Genomic DNA, 19,290 nt, shown 5'->3' with positions numbered 1-19,290 from the left:
TCATCTGAGGTCAGGAGTTCGAGACCAGTGTGACTAACGTGGAGAAACCCCATCTCTACTAAAAATACAAAATTAGCCAGGCATGGTGGCGGGCGCCTGTAATCCCAGCTACTTGGGAGGCTGAGGCAGGAAAATCGCTTGAACCCGGGAGGTGGAGGTTGTGGTGAGCTGAGATCGTGACATCGTACTCCAGCCTGGGCAACAAGAGCAAAACTCCATCTCAAAAAAAAAAAAAAAAAAAAAAATTCCTTGCAACAACACGGAAGTGGAATTTTTCAGTTATAATAAACATTGATTATATGCTAATGTCTGTTAAGAACTATGAAGAGTTTGAAGTTTTACCCTATTTATAGGCTGACAAGTTAACTTGGCATAGTTTAATGGCTTATGGTAGAAGTCATTGAAATGACTTGGTCATAGATGAAGAACGATGCACTGTATCAGTAGACAGTCAGCATTTGCATCAGATTTCTGAGCTCCAGTTTGCATAGGTCACTGGGAAGAGGTCCAAGTGATACCTGCCCGAGTAGTGGAATCCCAAGCTTAGAGAAACTCAGATCTTTTACAATGGGTCATAAATACACTTTTTGCTCTGGGACATGTCTTTCTTCCAGGACTCTTCACTATATAACTATCTGAAAAGATTGGAACAAAGGCTTTCATTGCTTCTCTTCTCAAGACAGGCAGAAAATCAGGAGACTCCATGGAGAATTGTCTTCCAAAACTGTGTAGTGAATTTTCTCAGATTCCCTTTTGTTATTTGCTTCTTAAGTTTTTGTTTCTTACATGGCTACAACCTAGCTTTTCAGCTTTATCTCTTCATTGTACTTCTCTATATGTTATCACCAAATTAGGTGTTACATACTTGTATCCTGTCTTTCCCCACGTCTTTGTTCTGGTGAATATGTGTGTTTGTAAGAAAACACTTGGCTAGGCATAGTGGCTTCCGCCTGTAATCCTAGCCCTTTTGGAGGCTGGGGCGGCGATCACTTGAGTTCAGGAGTTTCAGACAAGCCTGGGCAACATAGTGAAACCCTGTGTCTACAAAAAATACAAAAAATTAGCTAGGTGTGGTAGTGCACACCTGTAGCCCCAGCTACTTGGGGGGCTGAGGCAGAGGATAGTTTGAGCCCAGGAGGTCGAGGTTGCAGTGAGCTGAGATTGCGCCACTACACCCCAGCCTGGGTGACAAAGTGAGACTGTCTCAAAAAAAGAACAAAAGTAAAAAAGAACTTGAGCATTTACTATATGCCAATAAACATTTTACAATAACCCTGTGGGGTAGTTATTGTTATGTTGGTATTGTCCCCCTTTTACTGGTGAGGAACTGAGGCTTGGATTAAATTTCCCAAGTTTGTAATTAGGGAGGGACATATTATGGAGAAGCTTTTGTAGTAGTCTGTTTCTTGACCTTAGTAATAATTACATGGAGTGTTTGCGTTAAAATTCTCTCTTTTTTTTTGAGATGGAATCTCGCTTTGTCGCCCAGGCTGGAGTGCAGTGGTGCGATCTTGGCTCACTGAAACCCCTGCCTCAAGCTATTCTTGTGCCTCAGCCTCCCGAGTAGCTGAGATTACAGGTGCCTGCCACTGTGCTTTAAAATTCTTTAAACTGTTATTTAGAATTTTACATAATGTACTGTATAATTGATATAGTTCACAAAGAAAAGAAAAAGCAAACACAGAGTAAGATGTGGAATCTGTGTGAAATCTTTACAGATAACTTCAGCCAATCTTTATCCTCTGTGTCTATCCCCTGTTGCATTTATTGTTGGCGTCATAACGTTTAGTAAGTGGCAGTGTTCATAAGGCACAGTATCCTGTGTAATATATGTGTGTGTGTGTGTGTGTGTGTGTATGTGTGTATATATGTATATAATTATTATTTTTTTTGAGATGAAGTCTTGCTCTTGTTGCCCAGGATGGAGTGCAGTGGCGCTTTCTCGGCTCACTGCAACCTCTGCCTCCCAGGTTCAAGCGATTCTCCTGCCTCAGCCTCTTGAGTAGCTGGGACTACAGGTGCCTGCCACCACATCTGGCTAATTTTTTTTTGTATTTTTAGTAGAGACGGGGTTTCGCTATGTTGGCCAGGCTGGTCTCGAACTCCTGACCTCAGGCGATCCTCCACCTTGACCTCCCAAAAGTGCTGGGATTACAGGTGTCAGCCACCACGCCTGGCCTTCCTTTTTTTGGTCTTTTTTTTTTTTTTTTGACAGAGTCTGTTGCCCCAGGCTGGAGTGCTGTGACGTAATCACAGCTCACTGCAGCCTCAACCTCTCACCTCAGCCTCCCAACTAGCTGGGAGTACGTGGGACCACAGGTGTGTGTCACCAGGCCCAGCTAATTAAAATACTTCTTTTATAGAGACAGGGTCTCACCATGTTGCCAAGTTTGGTCTTGAACTCCTGGGCTCAAGCAGTCCCCCTGCCTTGGCTTCCCAAAATGCTGGGATTATAGTTGTGAGCCACTGAGCCTCACCCAATGTGTAATGTTTTAAATTAATTGTCCCAAGGCCAAACAGCTAGTAAATGATAGAGCCAGAATTTGAACTTAGGCTGTTTCAGAACCCAGTCTCTAAATCTCTTAAAAGGCCATTTTTCTCTCAGCCTCATTTCTGCATGTTGAAATACTTTGCATTTTGAAGTTTATTTTAGGGAGATTTGATTTTCTTCCCTATTCTATTATGTAATAATTATCTTGGGTAGGACATTACTTTCTGGAGTCCTCGATTTTCTCATTTTTAAGATGGGAATACAGTTTAGAGTCTTTTTTTATTTTTAGAAAAATCTACTTATTTTTAAATGGACAAATAATTATGTTTGTGGTGAATAACATTTTGGTATATGTGTACATTATGGAATGGCTGAATCATGCTAATTAATCAATATATACTTTTCTTCACATATTTATTTGGTGTGGTGAAAACACTTAAAATCTATTCTCTTAGCATTTTCAAGTATCCAGTATACATTGCTATTAACTATAGCCACCATGTTGTGCAATAGATCTCTTGAACTGATTCCTCCTGTCTAATGAAAATTTGTATCCTTTTTTGGGGGGAGAGGAGGAAAGCAGAGTCTTACTCTGTTGCCTAGGCTGGATGGCAGTGGTACGATAGATCACGGCACACTGCAACCTCTGCCTCCTGGGTTCAAGTGATTCTCATGCCTCAGCCTCCTAAGTAGCTGGGACCTCAGGCGCGTGCCACCGTGTCCAGCTAGTTATTTTCGATATGTAGTCTTGCTCAGTCGCCCAGGCTGGAAGGCAGTGGTGTGATTTCGGCTCACTGTAGCCTGTGCCTCCGGGGTTCAAGCGTTTCTACTTCGTCAGCCTCCTAAGTAGCTGGGATTACAGATGCGTGCCACCATGCCCTGCTAATTTTTGTATTTTTAGTAGAGATGGGGTTTCACCATGTTGGCCAGGCTGGTCTCGAACTCCCAACCTCAGGTGATCTGCCCGCCTTGGCCTCCCAGAGTGCTAGGATTACAGGACTGATCCACTGGGCCTGGTGAAAATTTGTATCCGTTTGATCAATGTCTTCTTAATCCCCATCCCTGCTGTCATCCCTGTTAACCAACATCCATTCTTCTCTGTGCTTCTATGAATTGAGCGTTTTTTAGTATTTTATTTTATTTTATTAATTAATTTATTTTTTGAGACAGAGTCTCACTCTGTCGCCTAGGCTGGTGTGCAATGGCACAATCTCGGCTCACTGCAACCTCCACCTCTTAGGTTCCAGCGATTCTCCTGCCTCAGCCTCCTGAGTAGCTGGGATTACCGGTGCACACCACCACGCCCGGCTAATTTTTGTATTTTTAGTAGAGATGGGGTTTCACCATGTTAGGCTGGTCTTGAACCCCTGACCTTGAGATCCGCCCGCCTTGGCCTCCCAAAGTGCTGGGATTACAGGCATGAGCCACCACGCCCAGACTTATTCTATTTTTAAAGTGCTCATTTATTGTCTGTTTTCTTCCCTCTGGAATGTTAGCTCTGTGATCAGAGATCTTTTTCCACCTCCTTTATACTGCTACCTAGAATAGATTCTGACACAGTAAGGGCTAACAAATATTTGTTGAATATAGTAAGCGGTATCATTAACTGAAAGCCAGGAAGCAAGAGGTAGTGTGGTGAAAAAGGCAGACTAGGTAGAAGTTGAAAAAGTGAACATAAAATGCAGAGGCAAGGCCTGGCATGATGGCTCATGCCTGTCATCCCAACACTTTGGGAGGTCGAGGCGGGAGGATCACATGAGGTCAGGAGTTTGAGACCAGTCTGGCTAACATGGTGAAACCCCTGTCTCTACTAAAAATGCAAAAATTGGCCCAGCGTGATGGCTCACGCCTGTAATCCCAGCACTTTGGGAGGCTGAGGCAGGTGGATCACGAGGTCAGGAGTTCGAGACCAGCCTGGCCAACATAGTGAAACCCCGTCTCTACTAAGAATACAAAAAATTAGCTGGGCATGGGGGTCACGTGGTGGCTGGGCTGGGGAAATGGCAGCTTCAGGAGAGAGCGGGACTTTGGGTGGCGGAGGCAGCATCGAGGCAGCATTTATGACCTTCTACAGTGAGGTGAAACAAATAGATAAGAGAGACTTGGTTCTAACATCAAAAAATCAGATTGAAAGACTGACCCATCCTGGTTCCTCTTACTTCAGTTTCAACCCATTTGAGGTTCTTCAGATCCTGAAGTTACAGATGAAGAAATAAAAAAGCAGCAGTTATCCATCTTGGTGCATCCTGACAAAAATCAAGATGATGCTGACAGAGCACAAAAGGCTTTTGAGGCTGTGGACAAAGCTTGCAAGTTGCTACTAGATCAGGAGCAAAAGAAGAGGACCCTGGATGTAATTCAGGCAGGAAAAGAATATGTGGAACACACTGTGAAAGAGCGAAAAAAACAAAGAAGGAAGGAAAACCTACAATTGTAGAGGAGGATGATCCTGAGCTGTTCAAACAAGCTGTATATAAACAGACAATGAAACTCTTTGCTGAGCTGGAAGTTAAAAGGAAAGAGAGAGAAGCCAAAGAGATGCATGAAAGGAAAGGACAAAGGGGAGAAGAGATTGAAGCTCAAGAAAAAGCCAAACGGGAAAGAGAGTGGCAGAAAAACTTTGAGGAAAGTCGAGATGATTGTGTGGACAGCTGGCGAAACTTCCAAGCCAATACAAAGGGGAAGAAAGAGAAGAAAAATCGGACCTTCCTGAGACCACCAAAAGTAAAAATGGAGCAGCGTAAATGACCACCCAGGGTCACAGGCACAGAACCTTCCCCCTGCTATCTCCTTTCCTGCTTCGAAGGACTCGTTTTTTCCCCCCACTTCCACCCCAACATAGAGTAGTATTTGCTTTTTAGTCCATTTTTTCAATACAATTTAATATCGATCAGAGTAATTCTTTTGTACATTGAAATGCGGGGCTTGGTTTAAAAAAAGACCTTCCCCTCTCCCTGCCCCTAGAACAACCAGGATTAGAAGGTGCCACCATTGGTGCTGCCTTCTCTTCCCACAGCCTGTAACTCAGTGTTTTGTACTTCACTGAATTGTGATGGTTAGAAACTTCGTGAATGGTTTGTGGAACTCATACAATTAAACATATTGCTTAAAATGGTGTTGCTATGACTTCGTAGACAAGCCTGGAAGGGGCACCTAAGGAAGCCCCTTCGCTTCAGTTGCTCACTTCTGGGCGTGCTCCCTTCGAAGGCCCAGATGAAATAGGGAACACTTGTGGGCACACAGAGTGGCATCTGATGCCCTGTGGTGTTTGGCAGGTGCCCCCGTCTACTGACCAATCAGCGTGGCATGAGGCCCACGCCACCCAAACCTTTCACTTTCCAAAGAGCTAGCCGTCCTCCACCCAGTACCATGTCCTAGTTTGTCTGCATTTGTTAGTGGTAATATTCTTTATGTATAATAAATTTTTATACCTCCTGCCACCCCCAGAAAAAATTAGCTGGGCATGGTGGTGGGCGCCTATAATTCCAGCTACTCAGGAGGCTGAGGCAGGGGACTCTCTTGAACCCGGGAGTTGGAGATTGCAGGAAGCAGAAATCGCGCCATTGCACTCCAGTCTGGAAGACAAAAGTGAAACTCTTTCTCAAACTAAAAAATAAAAAAACACAAAAATTAGCTGGGTGTGGTGGTGTATGCCTGTAATCCCAGCTACTTTTGGTGGCTGAGGCATGAGAATCACTTGAACCCAGGAGGTGGAGGTTCCAGTGAGCTGAGATCATTCCAGTGCACTCTAGCCTGGGCAACAAAGTGAGACCCTGTGTCAAAAAAGGAAAAAAAAAATGCAGAGGCAAGGCTGGGCACAGTGGCTCATGCCTGTAATCCCACCACTTCGGGAGGCCAAGGCGGGAGGATTGCTTAGGCTCATGAGTTTGAGACCAGACTGGACGTCATAGCAAGACCCTGTCTCTACAGAAAATGCAAAAATTAGCTGGGCATGATGTTGGCCACCTGTAGTCCTAGCTGCTCAGGAGGCTGAGGTGGGAGGATGGCTTGAACCCAGGAGGTCAAGGTTGTAAGGCTGTAGTGAGCCGAGGTCGCACCACTGCACTCCAGCCTGGGCAACAAGAGTGGAAGTCCATCTCAAAAAAAAAATAAAATAAAATAAAAATGAAAGGGAGTGGGGAGGGAGAGATAGGGGAGGGAGAGATAGGGTAGGAAGTAAGATAGAAATAGGGTAGGAAGGAAGGAAGAAGGGAAGTTAGCTGCCCCCACCATGGAAACTGGAATTGGAGAGTGCAATAATAATTGAGGGGAGTTTGGTTCCTAGGTTAGTGTCAAGAGTTCTGACCAGAAACTGTGCAGGCCTGGTGGAGAGGACGAGTTCACCGTGTTTAGATTCCACATGTAAGTGAGATCATGAGGTATTTGCCTGGCTTTATTTCACTTAACATAATGTCCAGGTTTTTCCATGTTGTCACGAATGGCAGGATATCCTTCAGTTAAGATTCAGCAAATATTTCATGAGTACTTATTATATGTGTGGCAGTGGTATACAAAATTGATAAATATGTAGGTTCTTCTCTTAAAAAGCTTCTATTCTGTTGAGAGAGATTAAAAACAAAACAAAAAAAACCCCTAAAGCAACAAAACAAACCAACAGGGTTAATGAAATGTGGGTGGGAGGAGGTGGGAAGCATAAAAAACACAAAAGTAAAAGGAGATGCCCTTCTCCCTGTCAGTGTGCCCCCTCCTGCCCCGCATAACAATAGATCCTTTTTATGTGTCAGGAAATGACAAACATAGGTCAGAAGAGTTTTTCAGGGGAGTCCCTTTGTTTTCTAATCAAGGTAACATGAATAGTTAAATATTACCTGTACTGTTTTTTGGCTCTTTGGCAAGATTTCTCTTCATAATTGTTAAATTGGTTTAAAGGTCCAGGTGGTAGCTTGAGACACTACTGTCTGCCTCCTCAATCTTAGGCAGAAAAAAAATATTTTATACATAGTCAAGCATGAGTTTGACATGGTTCTCTTCTTTGAGGTACCTGCCTCTCTCTTTTTTCATGAAGCTTAGTTGACCATGATATTATATCAGGTTACAATTTTTCCTGTCTTATTTGGGGCATTGAGGTAGTCAGCCCCTATTCTTTAGCAGAGACAGTACAAACTGGCAAGTGTGCAGAAATTCTTTTTTTTTTTTTTTTTTGAGATGGAGTCTCTCGCACTGTCGCCCAGGCTGGAGTACAGTGGCACAATCTTGGCTCACTGCAAGCTCTGCCTCCCAGATTCACGCCATTCTCCTGCCTCAGCCTCCTGAGTAGCTGGGACTACAGGTGCCCGCCACCACACCCGGCTAATTTTTTGCATTTTTAGTAGAGACAGGGTTTCACCGTGTTAGCCAGGATGGTCTTGATTTCTTGACCTTGTGATCCGGCCGCCTTGGCCTCCTGAAGCGCTGGGATTACAGGCGTGAGCCACCGTGCCCGGCCTGCAAGTGTGTAGAAATTCTTATAGTGCCAAGGTATAAAAGTTGAAGAACATTTTAGGCTGTGTTCTATTTTATTCTTATAGCCTAAATTAACTTTTGGGAAAACAGTGTCTTAGTTTATGCCATGTGCTGCTAGTTACAGTTAAAAATCTCATGTTTACATGAGTTAAAAATCTTCATTCTCACAGATGAAGCACTGTCACATGACAGATGGCTAAGAAAGCTATTGTCCATTGTCTGGGAGAGTTCCTGGTGCCTGAATCACACTGTATCAAATTCTAATTGCATGCTTCTGTCTATGTAAACTTGGGCAACTTCTTTAACCTTTCTAAGTCTCAGTTTTCTCATCTGTAAAATGGGAATAGTAATAAAAGTATTCCACTGTTGTGGGCTGCACAACAGTGCAAATACAAAAGTAAAAGGAGATGCCTTTCTCCCTGTCAGTGTGCGTTAAAAAGTTAGCCTTTGTCCAGGCGCGGTAGCTCATGCCTGTAATCCCAGCACTTTGGGACGCTGAGGTGGGTGGATCATTTGAGCTCAGAAGTTTGAGACCAGCCTGGGCAACATAGCGAAGCCCTGTCTCTACAAAAAAATACAAAAATTAGCTGGGCATGGTGGCTTGCATCTGTAGTCCCAGCTACTCTGGAGGCTGAGGTGGGAGGATTGCTTCAGCCCAGGAGGCAGAGGTTGCAGTGAGCTAAGATGATGCCGCTGCACTCCAGCCTGGGTGACAGTGTAAGACTGTCTTAAAAAAAAAAAAAAAAAAAAAAAAAAGTTTGGTTTTAACTACTAGACTATATTGTGTTGTGCATAGATCCAAAGATCATTAATCTTAAAAGACAAATCATAATCTAAGTAAATGGTGAGGTTACTTTCTGTAAGCAAAGAATTTTAGTTAATTGATTCTCATCAGCAGGTAGGGCTAGCAATAGATTAAAACTTTATTAATGAGACCGAGCGCGGTGGCTCAAGCCTGTAATCCCAGCAGTTTGGGAGGCCAAGGTGGGTGGCTCACGAGGTCAGGAGTTTGAGACCAGCGTGGCCAAGATGGTGAAACCCCGTCTCTACTAAAAATACAAAAATTAGCCTGGCGCGGTGGTGGGCACTGTAATCCCAGCTACTCGAGAGGCTGAGGCAGGCGAATCACTTGAAACTGGGAGGGAGGTTGCAGTGAGCTGAGATTGCGCTGCTGCACTCTAGCCTGGGTGACAGAGCAAGACTCTGTCTCAAAAACAAAAGATTTATTAATGAGAATGGTCAGATGATAAGGTACTCCGGTTAATTGAGAGATGAAGGTTATCACCAGCGTGTTCTGCTTATTAGTAAACATATTTCAAAAATTAGGCTCCTTTTCTTTCTTTAGAAAAGTGCTGCATGTAATGCTTCTTTGGTAGTTGATAAATTTTGATGGCTTTATCAGGATTATTTATGAATTTTAGCTTTTTTTATTATTCTGCACACAGAAGGTTAGGCATGAAACCAAGAGCAAAGTTGGAAAGTTACCTCTAGACAAAATAAGATGATGGCGTACTACTTTTTCCTCCCATTGGGATGCAGACAACAAAATTGTGACTAAGAGGTGGTTTTTTTTTTTTTTTTTTAGTTGTGGATAAAAGATTTGATTTTATAGATACAAAGGCAGCATGGTGTAGAAGAACAAAAACTAGTGTAGGGCCAGAGATCTGAGTTTTAATTATAACTCTACCATTAACTAACTGTGTGTCTTTGATTGATTACTTCTCTGGGCCTCAGTTTCTTCATCTCTAAAATTAGTGTCTTTGACCAGATAGCTGGTTTCCAAGATTTCCTGTAATTTTTTTAGTCCCTGTTGAAATAATCATGAAGTTAAGTCTTTATCAGGTAATGCAGTTTTTGATTTGAAAGTCATTAGTTTTGAAGACCTAGGTGTGATATTTTGCCTCCACACCTCCCGTCTGTTTATTGGAATAATTTATGCTTTCCACTAGCTGATAAGTGCACAGGCCAAATAAAATGTTGATATTTAGGTAGCACTTATAGTTTCTGGTGCCAGGTGTGGGCATGTGTTTGCTACATACTTGATGAAAAAGAAATAGGTTAGCAAGTGTTTTCATGTAATTTTGCTCATTGAGTCATTCATCAGGCATTTGTTGAACATTTACAGTGAGCCATATAGTGTGGTTATAAAGACATTGAAGCACAGTTCTTGTTTTCCCGAAGTACACAAGGGGGGCATATGAAGACTCAGAATTTAGGTAGTACCTTCTTCAGAAATCTTTACTTGATAGACTTATTGCTCCTCTCTTTCTCCCATCCAGGGTTGATCTAAATGTTCTCTCTGCCTTTGTATTTTAGTGGCACTCAGTGCCGGGGCTGCCATGAATGGTTGTAGAATTGGTACCCTGCCTAAAGATACTTGGCCAAAGTGGTAGGGGAAGGCTGAAATCCAGATTTTATTCTGCTTGACAAATTCTATTTGCTTTTTCCACCTTTTTCTAGTTTACGTGCCCAGAGGAGAGTGCTTTTTCTAATTCTTACAAAAGAACCTGTGTATTTCAGCAAATATCCACCCTTTGCATTACTGTACCATAAACATTCTGTATTGCTTTTTTTTTTTTTTTTTGTAGTCAAGTTTTGTAGTGGGTAACGAATGCCTTGAGGTGGTTTGTTGAAGTGAGCAAATGCTTCCTGAAGGAGATGAATTCTTATGTGAGCTTTGAAAGAGAAGTGAAAGCCAGACAAGGGTAAATGTTGGAGATGAGAATGACATTCCAGGTGAAGGTACAGTGTATATATGCAAAGGGATAGAGCTGTGATATATAGCCCAGTGGTTCTTAAAGTGTGGTCCTAGCACCAGTGGTGTCAGCATTACTTAGAAACTTGTTAGACATGCAGATTCTTGGCCTTCACCATAGGTCTGCCAACTCAGAAATTCTGGGGATGAGCAAGCTGTGTTTTTACAGGTCTTCAGGTGATTCTGATGTAGGCTGAAGTTTAAGAATCACTGCTATAGCCCACCTCTTCAGGAAGTGTTACTTGATTGTGTTTGGAGCATGGGGTGACTAGGGAAGAGTGATTAAAATACAGAGCTGTAAGCCATGAGCAGAGTGAAGTGCCAAAGGAAAGTGTTAAAGTGTTTGAACTTTGTCCTTAGGCCAGTGGCTGCACCTTAGAATTACCTGAGAGCTTTAAAACTATAGTGGTGTCTGGGATTTGTCTCAGACCAGCTGAACCCAAATCTGAGTTTCTGATGCACAGTGAGAATTGTGAACTATATATAGACAGGACTTGGTTCTGATTATAGTAGTGTACATATTTATTGAAAATGTATCAAACATGGTGTCAAGTAGCTTACATGCGTAATAAACAACACAGCAGTTTTATGTAGGTATTATTCCTATTTCACAGGCAAGGTAGAGAGGTTAAGTACCTTTTCCCAATGTTACATAGCTGGAAAGTGGTTGAGTCCAGGTTTTTGTGACTCTAAAGTCTAATGTCTTCAGCAATTAAAGCAAAAAACCTTGGGTTCGTGACTTTGGATGGCAAAATAATGACATCTTTATTTTTACTAACCTGTAACTGAAATTTAGCAGTTCCTTCAATTTCAAATGTTGGCAACAAATCACAGTTGTGTTAGCAATACTTATTTTGTCACCAACAGAAATCAGAAATATTTTCATATTAAATTACAGATGGTTAATTGGGTGTGGTGGTGTGGGCCTGTAGTCCCAGCTACTCGAGAGGCTGTGGTGGGAGGATTGCCTGAGCCCAGGAACTTGAGGTTGCAGTGACAGAGGGCCTGGGTGACAGAGGGCGACTCTGTCTCTTAACCAGAATTAGCCGGGCGTAGTGGCACGTGTGTGTAGTCCCAGCTACTCAGGAGGCCAAGGCAGGAGAATTGCTTGAACCTGGGAGGCGGAGGTTGCAGTGAGCTGAGATCACGCTACTGCACTCCAGCCTGGGCAACAGAGCGAGACTCTGTCTCAAAAAAAAAAAATATGCCTGGCGTGGTGGCTCATGCCTGTTATCTCAGCACTTTGAGAGGGCGAGGTGGGTGGATCACTTGAGGCCAGGAGTTCAAGACTAGCCTGGCCAACATAGCAGAATCCTGTCTCTACTAAAAATGTTAATACAAAAATTAGCTGGGCTTGGAGGCACATGCCTGTGATCCCAGCTACTCGAGAGGCTGAGGCAGGAGAATCACTTGAAACTGGGAGGCGGAGGTTTCAGTGAGCTGAGATCATGCCATTGTACTCCAGCCTGGGTGACAGCCCAGCTCTGTCTCAAAAAAAAAAAAAAAAAAGGAAACTACAGATGTTGTAGATATTTCAAAGTACAATTTCAGTACTTCAAAATTAGGTAATTGTTAGACTAACCTCTAGATCTTATTTACTGTGTTAAAGAATCATATTACAATATTTTAAGTTGCTTTAATATATTGATAATTGTATTTGAATATAATTAATTCTCTTATAAGCATGGTACCATTCACAAAGAGGGAGAGTTTAGTGGATAGCTTGATGTAGGGTAGACAGGAAATTTTAAATTCATAAGTCCCTTTGTCTGGGCTGATCGTGGTGGCTCACTCTTGTAATCCCAACACTTTGGGAGGCTGAGGCTGGCAGATCACTTGACCTCAGGAGTTCGAGACCAGCCTGGGCAACATGGTGAAGCCCTGTCTCAAAAAAACAGAAACAAAAAAACACACACACGCAAATTAAATTAGCTAGGCATGGTGGCATGCATATGTGGTCCCAGCCACTCTGGAAGCTGAGTCAGGAGAATCCCTGGAGCCAGGGAGGCGGAGGCTGCAGTGAGCCAAGATCGTGCCTTTCACTCTCGCCTGGGCAATAGGAGTGAAATCCTGTCTCAAAAAAAAAAAAAAAAAAAAAAAGAATCTTTACAGAAGAGACAGAATCTCTCTTCCCCTATCCCTCCTTTATTTGTTTTGTTAAATAGAAATGAAACCTAAGTTCTTTGTTGTTACATGTCAAAGTATTAGATTAAAGAACACTTAGGGTTTAGGAGTGCTTTTTACTAAGCACTTCCTAATAAATTAGGGAAGAGGATTGTATGCATTATCTCATCAGGCATTTTAACTATCCTGTAGTTTGATATAGTGCTGTTTAATGTAACTTTCTGCAGTGATGGAAATTTTTTTATTTGTGCTATGCAGTATGGTAGTTATTAACCACAATGATGCAGAAAGAGAAAGTAATATAGTAATAGTTAACAGGAACATAATAACATTATATAATAATAGTTAACAGTATGTCTTAGATGCCAGCTACTGTTCTTAGCATATTGTATATTTTGACTCATGTAATCCTTACAATAGCCCCATGTGGTGGGTAGGGCTAAGTCTCTACAGATGAAAAAACTGAGGCACAGAGAAGCTAGTTGAATTTCCAAAGGTTATATAGCTAGTAATTAGAATATCTGGGATTCAGACTCTGGCAGTCTGGCTTCCTTTATGCTCCCTTTATACTTCTTTATCATTTTCCCCATACCCACAAATGCATTTACATGCTGCTTTCAGAAACAAGACATTAAAAGGAATTTAAGATAAATAATTTTGTTCTAATTATTAACTAAAAGTATTGTGGTACTTTATAGTTTATTTCCCCTTTGTTACTTGATTCTAATCATGGACTCAATTTACTATTTAGTGTAAGTAAACTTGTATTCAGTGTGGTGTTTTTTTTGTTTTTGATTTTTTTTTTTTTTTTTAAATGGGCTTTCGCTCTTGTTGCCTAGGCTGGAGTACAATGGCGCAACCTCAGCTCACTGCAACCTCCGCCTCCCAGGTTCAAGCAGCTCCCCTGTCTCAGCCTCCTGAGTAGCTGGGATTACAGCTGCCCACCACCACACCTGGCTAATTTTTTGTATTTTTAGTAGAGATGGGGTTTCACCATGTTGGCCAGGCTGGTCTCAAACTCTTGACCTCAGGTGATCTACCCGCCTCAGCCTCCCAAACGCTAGGATTACAGGCGTGAGCCACCGCGCCTGGCCATGGTGGGTATTTTTAAATAACCACCACCGATATTGTTAATAATCTAGATGTTTTTCCTCCCAAAGGTTAAAGTTAGGTTCTAAAATTTAATAATAATATGATTATTTTCCTTACTGAAACAAATTAAAATGTAATTCTGAGGTCATTTTGTGATGAGTTGGCTTTGGTTAATGGATATTTCGCTTTCCCTAGAGAACATATTTGAATAACTAACCTGTTAAACCTAGCATGTTGTGTTCCTAGAGACCTAAATGGGGGAAAGTATCTCTCAGAGACAGAGTTCCATCCTTAACTATATTCAGGCCAACCTGGTGGTAGATTAAAGGGACGAGAGAACTGTCATTTCTCAAATATCTGTTATAGGCATTATTTTTGGTGCTTTAAATACATAGCCATCATTTATTGAATACAAGCTTTTTATTAAGCCTTTCAAGTGCTTTAGATTCATTACGTGCCATTTTCTTCACATATAACCCTTCAGAAAACATGGCAAAGATGTTTTTACAGATGAGGGCTTTGTTAGGCTCTTTTTCTTCTCTCTCTCCTCCCCTTCACTTCAAGGGGAAATTATCATAAACATAGATGGGGAATGAGATTGGGGTGGTGGTGGGATTATCACCCCTGCCAGCTCGCCTATTACTTAAGGCTGTCCAAGTTATACATTTTTCATTTCATTTATATACTGGAAAGGAAGGCAGACGGTATTCTTATGTGAGAGACAGTATCATGTAAACAAAATAATCATATATTATGATAAATGCTGTCTATGAAGGGAATAAATGAGGTGTTATGATGGATAATAATGAGGTACTTAACATTAAAAAAGGCCAGGAAAGACATCTCTGAGGGTGTGAAATTTAAGCTGAGGATGCGTACAGAACCTAGACAAGAATGGTCCAGATACAGGGAAGAGCAAGGATAAATCTTTTTAGCAGAAATGGCTCTAGGAATTCAGAGAAGGCCATAGTGACTGGAGGGAACATAATGCACGAAGAATACAGTGGCGTTGCATGAGGTTAGAGAGGTAAGCAGAGTCTGGATTATGTAGGGTGTATTTGGGATAGTTAGGACGCGTAGATTTTATGATAAGTGAAATGAGAAGCTGTTAGAGAGTTTTAAGAAGAGGAATGTTTAAAAAACATTCTTCTAGGACGGGTGCAGTGGCTCATACCTGTAATTCCAGCACTTTTGGAGGCCAAGACAGATTGATGGCTTGAGGCCAGGACTTTGAGACCAGCTTGGTCAACATGGCAAAACCCCATCTCTACTAAAAATACGAAAATTAGCTAGGCAAGGTGGCGCACGCCTGTGATCCCAGCTACTTGGGAGACTGAGGCAGGAGAATCACTTGAACCTGGGAGGCAGAGGTTGCAGTGAGCCGAGATTGTGCTGCTGCACTCCAGCCCGGGTGACAGAACAAGACTGTGTCTCAAAACAAAACACGTTCTTCTAGCTTAGTGATTCTCAACTGAGGGCGATTTTTCTTCTTAGGGGACATTTGGCAATGTCTAGATTTTTGATTGTCACAACTGGGAATAATGGTTTATGCTGCTGGCATCAGTGGATAGAAACCTAGGGATTATGGTGTATGCTACTGGCATCAGTGGATAGAGACCTGGGGATGATGGTGTGTGCTACTGGCATTAGTGGATAGAGACCTGGGGATGATAGTGTGTGCTACTGGCATTAGTGGGTGGAGATCAGGGATGCTGCTAAACCTTCTATAATGCATAGAACAGTAAACAACTATTGGCCCAAAATGTCACTAGTGGCAAGGTTGAGAACCCTTGCTTTTGCTATTGTGTGAATATTGGAGTGGTGGGTGGGGTGTGGGGAATGCAAGAGGGAGGGTTAGGTTGTTACAGTGTACAGGTGACAGATACAGTGCCTTGGACGATGGTTGTAATAGAGATAATACTGAGAAGTGTTCTTATTCTGTATGTGTATTGGAGTTAGAGTAGATAAATGAGGCAAGGGATAAGTCAAGGATGATCTCCAGGTTTCTAACTAATAATTGAGTGATTTGTGATACAGTCCTAAAGTAGAGAAGACCGGGAATGAAGTGTTCTGATTTTTAAAATTTTATTTCATTGAATTTGAGTTGCTATTAATAGAAGACACAACACTATTTTAGGGTACAATAGGAAGGAAACAGTAACCTCATGCTGTCTATACTTGGTCACACCAGCCACTCATTGCTTTGAAATCTTATCTATTCTCATGGATATGGCAGTTTCTTCTACCTTTATTTGTATTGCGTGGCATATGATAGGCTGTCCTTTTGCGTGTGTCTCAGTAACAAAACATAATACAGCTTCATCTACTTGTGGTGGTTCTCATATCCCATAAGTCATCACTTTACTGTTGCTTTGCAAGAAAATATAGAATTGGCGTTATTTCTACCAATAATTAATACTTAACTTGCTAATACAGATTTTTTTTGTGCCTTTCTGCATACTTAATAACTTTTCAGTGCCAAATTGTAGAGTAGTATTTTGAAAGCAGTTAAACACAACATGCATGGAACCAGCAATGTAAATAGCTCAACTGATGATCATTGGTCAAACTAGTCAGATTTTAGAAATAGGAAATAATTCTTTTGTCAGAAGACCTTATTTTAAACACACACACCCCCCCGCCCCCCCCCATAATTTTGTTTTCTAGTTCTTGCCTATTGAAGACTGGTAATATTGATGTATAGAATGACTCATTTGCTTAGGGTAAGATTTTTGGTAAAGGTTCATTAAGAAATTTAGAAGCTTCCTTAGTTGATTTAAAATACAGGAAAAAATATCATTAGATTTACACAGAAATGTTGAGGAACATCTAGATTTGCAATTATAATACTTTAAGTATTAGACTATTTCCATTTGGAACCTTTCTAGTTCACTTTAAAAAGACAATTTGAATTGTCAGGCAGGAGCATTTCATTTTCTAAAATAAGAAGAAATGATACTTTGCTATAGAAGACCTATTCATGATTTTTTACATATGTTTAATGTTTTTTTTTGAACAGACATTCACAGTCTCTCTTCAGCCTTATAGAGCTCTCTGGTATTACTGTTTTGTCTCAATGTATCATCCTCTCCTGCCTTTATTTTCTTCACTAGCTGAGAACCTTATTTACCTCTCAAAATATGTTCATCTGCTTTGCATTTTTGTCTTTTCATTGCATTTGTCTAAAACCCAACCACATCACTTCATCTTTCTGACTTCTGTGTACCTGGCTCTGAGCTACTGAGCACAGCTGGAGAAAATAATAAACTTGCAGACTGGAGCCACTAAGTATTCATGCTCTCCAATCTTAATTGAACCCTCAGCATTACCCAGTAATTCTCCTTTGTTCCTAGTTTTTTCTCATTCCTCATACAGTTACTTAAAAACTTGTAATCTCCTATAGCCCCCTTACTTTACCACTTCCCTTCTCTTTTTCAGTAGATGACCTCATCTGTTCACTGTGAAACTTGAATTTAATTATTATTTTATTTCTGGGAGATGTTGAAAAAGTTTGAAATGAGACCGCATAGAGATCACCTTAACATTTGTGATGCATGTTGCTTGGAGGCATACAGAAAACTAAAGTATAAATTTTAGGACAAAAACGGAAAGATATATCTTTGTGGTAATTTTAGTGAGGCTACTATGAGGTAATTTTAGTACATCACTTTTTTTTCCTTTTTTTTTTTTTTTTTTTGGAGATAGGATCTTGCTCTGTTGCCCAGGCTGGAATGCAGTCATGGCTTACTGCAGCCTCAACCTCCTGGGCTGAGGTGATCCTCCCACCTCAGCCTCCTAAGTAGCTGTTACCACAGGTGTGCACCACCATGCCTGGCTATTTTTTTGTATTTTTAGTAGAGATGGGGTCTCACCATGTTGCCTTGGCTGGTCTCAAACTTTGAAGCTCAAGCGATCTGTCCTCCTTGGCCTCCCAAAGTGCTGGGATTACAGGCGTGAGCTACCACACCTATCCCCATAGTGTAATTTTTTTTTTTTTTTTTAATATGGAGTCTCGCTCTGTCGCCCAGGCTGAAGTGCACAGTCTCGGCTCACTGCAAGCTCTGCCTCCTGGGTTCACGCCATTCTTCTGCCTCAGCCTCCCGAGTAGCTGGGACTATAGGTGCCCGCCACCACTCCTGGCTAATTTTTTGTATTTTTAGTAGAGACGGGGTTTCACCGTGTTAGCCAGGATGGTCTTGATCTCCTGACCTCGTGATCTGCCCGCCTTGGCCTCCCAAAGTGCTGGGATTAAGGCGAGAGCCACTGCGCCCGGCCCCATAGTGTAATTCTTAACACCACTTTTATAATGGAACCAAATTATTTAATTTCACCCCTTCTGATCTGTAAGCAATTTATTTCTTTTGATAAATAATGTAAAAAGAGTGCTCACTTTGGCAGCACATACACTACAATGGGAACCATATAGAGAAGATTAGCATGGCCTCTGTACTAAGAAAAAAAGAATGTAAAAAGAGTATTAGATATTCAACAACATTCTAAGATAAGGGGCTTCATTATTTTCGTTTACATATAAAATTAAAATGATTTACTTAGTTCCAAATTGAACTATTTGATTCTGTTATACTGCCTTCAGTATTATTTGTAAATCTTCTGTTTCCCTTTTTTATCCAAATTCTGAGCGTTTCTCTTTATTGTGTCCTATCTTGATCTCTTGTCTGTAAGCTTATTATCTTTTTTGAAGACTTTCTCTGACTGCTTTATAGGACTGCAGAAAAATAATCATTGATTTTCCTGGCAGCTCAGGCTTTCTTGGTTTTATTTGGTTGACCTTTTAGACACTTCCAATGTCTAAGGAAGGAACTGCTGGATTCAGAGATCAATGACTTGGATTCTTATCCAGATTAGTCAATTTATTAGCATCATGTGCTTCTGTAAATTACTTTTACCTCTCTGCGTCGCTTGTATTGGTAATAAATAGGTATGTCTGTGTCATCTCAGAGCATATTGGCTAGCAAATGAGCTAATGTAACAGTACTCTGTAAACTATGAAATATGAATATAAGTGGTAGTTCTTTTGGGGGGACATTTTGTACATCCACAGATTTCTTTTCTTTTTCTTTTTCTTTTTTTTTTTTTTTTTTTGAGATGGAGTCTTGCTCTGTCACCCAGGCTGAAGTACAATGGCACAATCTTGGCTCACTGCAACCTCCGCCTCCTGAGTTCTAGTGATTCTCCTGCCTCAGCCTCCTGAGTAGCTGGGATTACAGGCGCCCACTATCATGCCCAGCTAATTTTTGTATTTTTAGTAGAGACAGGGTTTTGCCATGTTGGCCAGGCTGGACTTGAACTCCTGACCTCAGGTGATCTGCCTGCCTCGGCCTCCCAAAGTGCTGGTATTACAGGT

The 19,290-nt window shown here is 41.5% G+C and overlaps 1 protein-coding gene, 1 non-coding gene and 1 pseudogene across 8 annotated transcripts in view; all 3 read left to right on the top strand.

The window, feature by feature from the left end:
• STAG1 (STAG1 cohesin complex component) overlaps positions 1-19,290 on the top strand; it is a 406,778-nt gene that overhangs the window by 10,777 nt on the left and 376,711 nt on the right. The window lies entirely within an intron of this gene.
• LOC134739186 (dnaJ homolog subfamily C member 8-like) lies at positions 2,096-13,673 on the top strand (annotated as a pseudogene).
• Positions 18,308-18,412, top strand: LOC129034361 (U6 spliceosomal RNA). Its single transcript, XR_008501860.1, has one exon. It is a non-coding gene; the product is annotated as a U6 spliceosomal RNA (small nuclear RNA).

Source organism: Pongo pygmaeus, chromosome 2 (assembly GCF_028885625.2).
Source record: "Pongo pygmaeus isolate AG05252 chromosome 2, NHGRI_mPonPyg2-v2.0_pri, whole genome shotgun sequence".
Classification (NCBI taxonomy): domain Eukaryota; kingdom Metazoa; phylum Chordata; class Mammalia; order Primates; family Hominidae; genus Pongo; species Pongo pygmaeus.
The sequence above is the reverse complement of the archived record's forward strand: the minus strand, read 5'-3'. Positions and strand labels throughout refer to the sequence as shown.